The following is an 8982-nucleotide window of genomic DNA, read 5'->3' as shown; positions in this document are numbered from 1 at the left end:
CTCAGCATGGCAGTGAGATTACTATTTGTAAGCGCACCGACTAGCAATCGGTGGGCCCGTTGCCACCTGATCGCCAAAAACTGTGCACTGTGTGGTACATAAGCTCTCGACTGATCGGGAAAAGCCTTTAGAATGACAGTATGACGCAACCACAAGCTTCTCTATTCCAGTTTCCACGAAAACTCACTTAATTTTTCACAAGAAGGTTGCAACCTCATCACAAAGACACATATGAAGGACGTTCAAGGAACGATTCCACTCTTACTCATAATCAATTAATGGTGCCGCTTAGTCTCCTGTTCTTATAATCAGAGCAGCAGGAGTGATAATTTATCAGCGCGAGAAAAAGAAACGGTTGTTGTATGTCGCACACAACCTTCTCATCACACCACAAAACTGGCACCAGTTCCACTTAAACGAACCGGGAACCTCCTTTCAGATGGCGCCTGCTGCGCTGGCCTGCCCAGCCTGATCTAATTTTTTTTCCACTGTTTTTAAACTTTCGAAAGGGGTTTATTGGTGCTGATAAAATCTTCAAGTACTCGGACCAGCCGTATATTCCGTGCAGCATGAAAAATATTGCGCCCGTGTCCTAATTTTCTTTCAACATGAGCCCGAAAAAGGGCTATTGTTTTGTTCTGCCTCACAATGAAGTTGTGTTTAAAGGACACCGCATTTGTCAGAAAATATAGAGTCCCCCGAATAAACGCCCCCGAATCAAAGAAACAAACTCCCAAAAATAGGAACATCTGAACGTATTAGTGACTTCTTGACAAATGCTCCTAGGTAGGACACCAGAGAAACGTGTAAATGTGTTACAAGCTTGACAATCTGGGTGACAAACTTGGGCGCAATCTTGTTTTGTTCCGAGGCGAGTCAGTTACCGAGTACATTGGCGCTGATAGACTTTTCTCTCACTCACCACATCATTGCCAATGTGTTATACCCGAGCCTTAACGTATTAACGGAAGCACCACCGGTAGAGCGTAAATCTGGCACTGTATGGCAATTTAGGCCCAACTTTCTTACACGAAAATTGAACAAAAATAAATGACGCCTTACACTTGCTCTGGTTGGGCGATATAGGCCCAAAATGACCTAGATGAAAGTTAAACTATCAGCGGTGGAGCCTCACTTTGGCACTTTTTTGACGAATTAGGGCCACGATACCAGGCTCTTACCAAAGGTCTAGCTGGCTCTAGCTTGGCTTCTTGGGACTTTCCTGAACACCTGAAGTCCCAGATATAACAGCAGATTTTGCCCCAATGTTTTAAGAATTATGGCCAATGTATCCAGACTCAGGTGAAAAACGTTCTGGTTTGGCTCTAGCTTCTTTTTTGGGAATTTTCATGACCCCCGAAGTCCCAGTCGTAACAAAAGAATTTGCACCAAAGAGCTGTACTACCTGGATCTAATATAGACAGCAGCAGGGCCCCAACGTAAGCTTTATACCACGTTTCATCAAATGACGGAACCCTCTAGGCGCTACGTGCAATCCGTGCCAATTCAGCACAGTGAATACAATGCGCCCTTCAGGCGACCGTTCTGAAGGTTTCTTGAAACTCACGGGGTGTTGGATTAGCTGCGATGTCTAATAGCGCCACCTCCGGTCCACCGTAAGACAAAATGGAGCGTACCGGAAAGAAGTTCTATGCGCCACTTCAACTCCCTGACGTCATGGCACTGCGGTGGAGCTGCTCTAGACACTGCGCATGCGCAACACGCATCACTTCACGGGAATCTGGTTTCTGCGGACGCTGCAATGCACACCCTGGTGTGGGCAGTGTACGTGGAACATTGCAATTTAAGCTACGCGCTTGCAGCAACATTAGAGCGTTCTAGAATAGGGCGCCCCAATGTTTGGAATGGGGGGGGGGGGGTTGGGAGGGGGGGAGGGTGGGGGGGGGGGGGGCAAACGCAACAAGGTTGGCGTCGAAGGCTTCTAGAAGAATTGTCTCGCAACACAGCGCAGCTCGCTTACGTTTCACGCTTGCAGTTCCAATGCGGCTAACAAGCGGCATAATAAAAAAATACATTTAAAAAAAACGCAAAACATGTGCGCTTAGCAAGTAATTTTGTTTACAAATAATAGTTAAGGTGAATCCTAATCAAGCCGGCTAAGAAAAGAGACAATCTAAAATCAGTATAAATGTTGCTGGCTCTTTATTCAGCGAAAACAATCACATCCGTTGTGCTCTAATTTGCTTGGGAGAAGAGCGTGTTGGTTTACGTCATGGATGAAGAAAGAATAAAACAATGTAGTTGTGTTGTCCCTGTTTTAATTGTTTTATTCTTTCTTCATCCATGCTCTAATTTGGCACTCGTTCTCGGATTTTATGGGCGTTCCTGTGCGGTTGAGACCGTCTGTCGCCGAAAATTTAGGCATTCAACTATGCCGAAACTGGGATGAACGTGAGCGAGCAGACGCTGTGAGCAGCTGCTCCATTTAGATCTGATCTGGAGCCACTTCGAAGCCTTGAAATACTTGTTTTAAGCTAGCTGGTATCGTGCCATGAACGAGATTCACTCTGAGCCACGGAGCAGCGATACGTTGCCATGTCGACGGTTACCGCGTCTCTTTAGGCTTAGGAACGGCCCGAATCAGGGACTTTCTTTAAAATTGGCCTAGCCCACCGCTCATTCTTTTTCACTTGAGCGAGATAAAAAAAAGCGAAAGCCGGTTGTACAATTAATTGGCAGTGAAATTGGATAATACGTAAGTGCGGCCATGACGAATTTCCTCCGTAGCGAGCGGAAGGAGCGCCGCAATGTTTCCCGACGCAACCCGGCTCTAAGCATATACGGTCCCCACGCTATTTCTTAAATTTTGCGTTGGGCGCGAGCGCAAACCCAAAACCCAAAACGGAGTGTGTGCTCGGAGCAGGTGCAGTGGTGAGCCCCTATTTCTTCGGAATCCGCAAGCTTTGGAGCCCCCATACTCTAAAACTCTCTATACTTTGCAGCCTAGGTCCGAGCGCGGCCGATGTTATGAGCCGAAGGGCAAATCAAACAGCGAAAGAGGTACAACGTCCTGACGTGCTGTTTGCAGTTGATAGGACCATCCGGTATTCGCCGTCTCTTTGTGCGTCCTCCTCCGCCGGCTTGTCCTATCAAACGCCGAAAGCACGCCATGACGTTGCGGTTTTTGCGCTGTTTGATCGGCCCTTCTGCTGAAAACATCGGCCACGCTCGGACCTAAGGTGAAACAAACTATAGCAAAACGAGTCCCTTTCATCACGTGACCACCGCTTTCTGCCGGCGGGTGTCGGGGGAACCGTGAGGTCGTGGCAAAGAATAGAAAAATAAAATGTCTAACGAGCACGTTTATCTTCCTCCGCACTCTCAGGGTGGGGGCGAACGCAGTTATAGCTGGTCAGCAAGCCAGTTTCCATTGATTTTTGAGCTTGCCCAGGGAACAGTTATCGCTTGTTTATCGATAACAGCGACCTGAACGTGAATGATCGATTACAAGCGTATTGTATCGGAAAACTACAGAAAATACATTCCCAACGTGTTAAATTAGCGACATCCTTTGTTATTCTATATGCAGCAGATTAAAAACCAAAAAACACGATGGGTCAGAATCCATTGCGCGATAGCGTCATACGCAGTTGTTCTTTTCAAAGCGATTTTGACGACTAATTTTGGTGTGTAACCGACGTTAACATTTCCATCAGAATTTAAGTAAACTTAAAAGTTATGGATTTTTTTTGTTGTGTGTGTGCGCAGAGTTTTACCATTATTGCACTGAAACAGTTTACCGCGGTTCTGAGATATTTATTTCTACCTGTTTGTGACTTCTTTGGTCGTTTCCTTCGTGCTTTTGTTTATGAAATGTAAATTTTCGGGCAAACTTTAGTCTTTTTTTAATCAATTGAAAGAGCGTACCATTTAACTATTTAAGGCTATATAATATTTCCTTTGAATTTAAGCTTCGCGGATTAAACCACAATATATAAAAGACGCCATAATGTTGATCGTTGTTCACAGCGCATGTAGAGCATGCTACACCCTATTTCACATTAGGTGAACAGCTGTGGGCACTACAAGCCATCCAAGTTCATTCACTGTTGTGGAAATGTCAGGTAACTTTGAGGAGAGGCACATCAACTTGTGCTCAATTACGTGAGACGTTCAGACTGTACGATTGGCAAGAATGGTGTCAGCCACGGTCCCTCATATGGTAAAACAAAGTGCATAATGAAATCCTCTAACCCCCTTCCCGCACACACTTTTTCTTTTATTGCAAAAATAACATTTAGATTTTCGAACGCGCAGTTTCTGTCCAAATGTAGCACTTGCACTTGGGACCACATGTTAATATCTTAAGTCTAACCATTATCTTGTTCAGAAGTTATAGACAATTTCGGAAACACTTTTATGTTAAAGTGGTAACCAGCGAAACCCACTAATACGTGGACCTGAACGGCGCTAACTACTCAGAATGCGCTACTATTTCTCATGAGAGTCGCAGAAAACCACTAACTATATTTGAGCGAGATAACAATTAGGTCTGAAACTCTAGTATCTGGTTCGAACCGCTCGCAAAACTTTTGGGTGGATATACTTAGCGTTCGGTGATGCACGCTGTATGTTCAAAATAAAAAAAAAACTATATTTTCTGGCACTCTCAAAAATTCCAATCGATTGTCCGCTAGAAAAAAAAAATATGCTCATGAGGTGAATTGAAATTGCATGTGCATGATTGTGCATTCATCTGCATCGAGTCAGTGTTATAAAGCACAAGGACGAAGCGCACGCTTGGAGGAAAAAGTCCTCAAAAGGTGGTGTCTCCTTGAGCTTGCCTTCCTGATTGGTCATACAACCACGCAATTTATTGCACCTTTTTTGCATAACGAGCGCCGTTTGGGGAGTTCTCTGTGAGCTACAATCGAAGAGCAGCTCAACATGCCTCCACCCGTCGAAACACATTGGCATCGTGGCACCGTGCCGTTGTATCGGTTTCCAATGCTTTTTATACCGAAAGTACTGATACTAAAAAACAAAGCGTCAAAATAGACTCAATACGCGCGAACATAGATGCTAGCAATGTTGCTGTCGCCATTTTCGCAGGGCACCGCGTCCCGGTGTCTTGCGAAAATGGCGACAGCGGGAGTGCACGCATGCGCAGAAGCTTACTGGGAAATGGTCCATTGCGCTCTAAAGGGCTGTTTATACTCCAACGTCGATGAACGAAATATGCGTCGGCTCAAAACGATTTTCGTCGGCCAGTGTACGTTGCAAGACGGCGCGTCGAGAAGCGCATGAACCAATGTGTTTACTGTCCAGTGAAGCCCAACGCGCTCAAGCGCGCCTCAATAAGCTGCATGTTCCATTTTGCGCATTCGCGTCTCCGTGGAAACCGAGTCGTTTGGCGAAGTATATTTCTATTTCCTAGCTGGTACGAATCATGCGATCGGTCGCTGTGGTCCGTCCGTGTCGTGCAGTCATCTTCAAAGCAGCGATTCGAGGCGGTGGTTAGCAGTTTGAAAACAAGCAAATGAAGGTAACGAGTTCAAACCAACATTTATTTTATAGATAATGTCACGCAAATGTCAACAAAAAAATCGGCAAAGGCACTTTAAACTACTTACGCGTAGGAATCCGAAAACATTCCTACACGCAGCGCATTCCTACAAGTAGTGCACCACCTGTTCCTTGTTCACACGTCTCCCTGGCGGCGACATTACGCTCCACCACTGCGCAGGCGTGGCGAACCTAGCCGGCTTCACGACGGCTTCCATGACGAAGCATCTGTGTTGCTTTTCTTTTCTTTGTGTTTTGTTTCTGAGGCGCGTCCGCTTTGCAGCCTATGGTAATTTATATGGCGTTTCGCTCAGCCAGTGGGAATTTACGAGCCGTTTTGCTCTCCCAAGGGGAATTTAAGTGCCGTTTTGCTCAGCCAGTGGGTATTTGGGTGCTGTTTCACTCAGGCAAAGGGTATTAAGGTCAACCATTTCGTCGTTTACCCTGAGACTGGGGGGGGGGTTTTTGAAGAGCAGAAGAAACAGAAAAAACAGACAGGTCTCAAACTCAGCTACACGTTTATTTCAAAAACTTCCTCTTATATAGTTCGTTTTCGTCGTCAACAACCAATCACATACGACTTGTCCTTTGCACCGTGACTTTACAGGTTCCACTGTATCACAAAAGAAGCGGACACTCCCGACGTTTCCAAGTGAAAAGGTTCTAGCAGAAGATATGCCTCACAAAGCCCCAAGCAACTCTTTTGTGTCCTCACAATAAACAGGACAACAGCCAACAACATCCCACTCAAAACTGGTCACCTCCAAAATTGTAGAAAACAGACAATACACACCGGTACACACCACAGACAATACACACCAACGAAGCCTTTCAGAATGACTAACTAAAAAAAAAAAAAAAAAAAAAAAGCACTTAAAATTGTAAAAATTGCTTGCAGCGGTTCCCTATTTGCATGGAAGGTTGACTAATGCAATTTCCCAACGATCTAATCCTAATTGTTTCTCTTACCACCCTTTTAACATCGTTCCTTTCCTTAACAACTACATCCGTTCCAGACCAATCCGTTGTGCAGTTTCTACACTCCTCCAGATGCTTAGCCAACTCCGAATTTGCTGCATTATTTTTAACATTCCTTTTGTGTTCTGTTAAACGATCGTTTAAACACCGAGAGGTTTGGCCTACATACTTAAAACCACACGCCAAAGGAACCTCATACACCACGCCTACGCTACACGGCACCGACTTTTCCCTATGCGCCTTCTGACAGCCCCTCTGAGCCGTTTCAAAAGGTGTCAATCTATCTAACCTAAAATCCGTGCTGAATACGACATCCACGCCATATTTTTTTGCACATGCTCTAAGATTGTGGGACACCTCGTGAAAATACGGAACCACAGCGTACCTATTCCTGATTTCTTGCGTCTTCCCCTTTTTCTCCCTGCACTGTAGGGCAATCTGCCTTTTGATGTACTCTTCCCCATATCCTGCCATTACCAGTCTTTCCCACTGGTTTTTTAGTGCCTCCGGTCCAAAATGCATGCATGATCTCACCAAAGCATTACTAATCAAAGAGCTGACTACCCCGGCTTTTACATTTTTCGAGTGACAGCTATTCTTTGACAGAACCGGTTTTGGGTTTTCCTTCCCATACTCCCAACAAAGACCTCGTTCCAAATGCAAACGCAGGTCGAGAAATTGCAGGACCTCGCCCCTTGGCCTCTCTAACGTGAATCTCAACTCTGGCGCCGCTGACCTTACTACTTGTTCTAAAACTTGGTCCAATCCTTCCTGAACAGAGCAAACTAAGATATCATCCACAAATCTTTTCACAAAACACTTTGGAGACAACTCCTCTACCTTGTCATGCACTTGCTGGTCCACCGTGTTTAAGTAAATTTCCGCTAACAAAGGCGCTACAGACGAACCTATACAAACTCCCTCTTTTTGCACAAAATTGCGACCTTCGTATTCCAATACCGTTTACTGTAAATAATGGTCTAGCACCGAAAGAAAACTATCCACCGCTATTCCTGTTCCTGATTGAAACTTAATAAGGTTCCCTTCCAAGGCGATCCTCACTCTATTCATTAGTCTGCTTTTCTCTGAAGAGTAATATAGGTCCTTGATGTCCATGGAGAATACCGCGCACTTCCTTTCGTGAAACTTTTCCATTACTTCAATCAACTCACTAGAGTTCTTTAAGGCAATTGACTTCTCCAAATTAGCTAACTTCAAACCCCGCTGTAAGAAGCATGAGACCACCTTCTGCCACGTCCCATTCTCGTTAACAACGGTACGAAGGGGCATTTCAATCTTGTGATCCTTCAAAAAGAACTTAAGGGTGAGCGTTGACCGCAACGGTTTCAAAACGCTTTTCGCTACCTCTTCCATGCTTTCCTCCTGAAAAACCTTGCTAATGCTTTTCCTCAGCTTCCCGATATTGCCCTTCCATTCATTAAACAATGATCCCAACGCTTCCTCTGACTTCTTCTGAAAGGCCTGTACAGGCAGAACTGCAAACCTTCCTGTTTTATCTGTCTGCAACAGTTTTAACGAACTCCTTTCTAACTCTTGTTTCACCGCTCTCACATCCTTGAAATTCCTCCTATCGATGGGATACGCGTTTCCCATTAATTTTTCCATGCGCCCTACAGCATCTTCGACAAACGCAAACTTCTCCTCACTATCCACAACCCTGGCGATTGACTGTATGTCAGAAAACACGTCGAGTCTAGATGGCTTAACGTTTACACAGTACTTCGGACCTCTACCCAAGAACTCCTCCAATTTCTTTGACACCACTACATTTTCCGGGTTAATTATACAATGCTGTTGTTTACAATTTCCCGTCCCCTGTACACACTTATTTACCTCTGCCCCCCGAGAGTTCCACAACTTGAAACCGTCCAAAACATGCCTCCTTTTGACATACCACGTACGGTCGAAATGTGTCCTCATGACGGCGCTCCAAAGATGGTAGTCTCCATGCCTCCTGAAGTTCTTTCCGAGAAGAAGATTCCAGAGTCTGTCACAGGCGCTGCGGATGTCTTGAACCCGTTGACCTGTTCCAGACCTGTAGGCTTTGATGACCTTCTTCTTTTCCTTCCACGGTATCCCGGAGGCGGCCAGTTGTTTGAAGAATAGCGGGTCCACATACTTTTTCCGCAGACACATCCCGAAGAACGCCACGTCGGCTTCCAACTCCGCCATCCGACGTCCCATCTTGTCCAGTGCCACGTACGCTTGGCTGATTAGAAAGGCCGGCGACGACGAAAACGTTGGTTCGAAAGAACCGGTAAAAGAAAATGGTAAAAAGCCTGCTTCAGGTACGATTAACGAGAAAAGAGTCAAAGTACAGGCTAGCTGGTGGAAGTCAACCATTTCGTCGTTTACCCTGAGACTGGGGGGGGGGGGTTTTGAAGAGCAGAAGAAACAGAAAAAACAGACAGGTCTCAAACTCAGCTACACGTTTATTTCAAAAACTTCCTCTTATAT

The 8982-nt window shown here is 45.4% G+C and overlaps 1 pseudogene; it reads right to left on the bottom strand.

Annotated features, from left to right (window-relative positions):
• Window positions 1-6543: 6543 nt before the first annotated feature.
• On the bottom strand, window positions 6544-8709 carry LOC120840038 (annotated as a pseudogene).
• Window positions 8710-8982: the final 273 nt, after the last annotated feature.

The sequence above is a fragment of the Ixodes scapularis genome, unplaced genomic scaffold (genome assembly GCF_016920785.2).
Source record: "Ixodes scapularis isolate PalLabHiFi unplaced genomic scaffold, ASM1692078v2 PGA_scaffold6__148_contigs__length_123643588, whole genome shotgun sequence".
Lineage (NCBI taxonomy): Eukaryota > Metazoa > Arthropoda > Arachnida > Ixodida > Ixodidae > Ixodes > Ixodes scapularis.
Note: the sequence above shows the minus strand (reverse complement) of the source record. Positions and strands in the feature narration are given on the sequence as shown.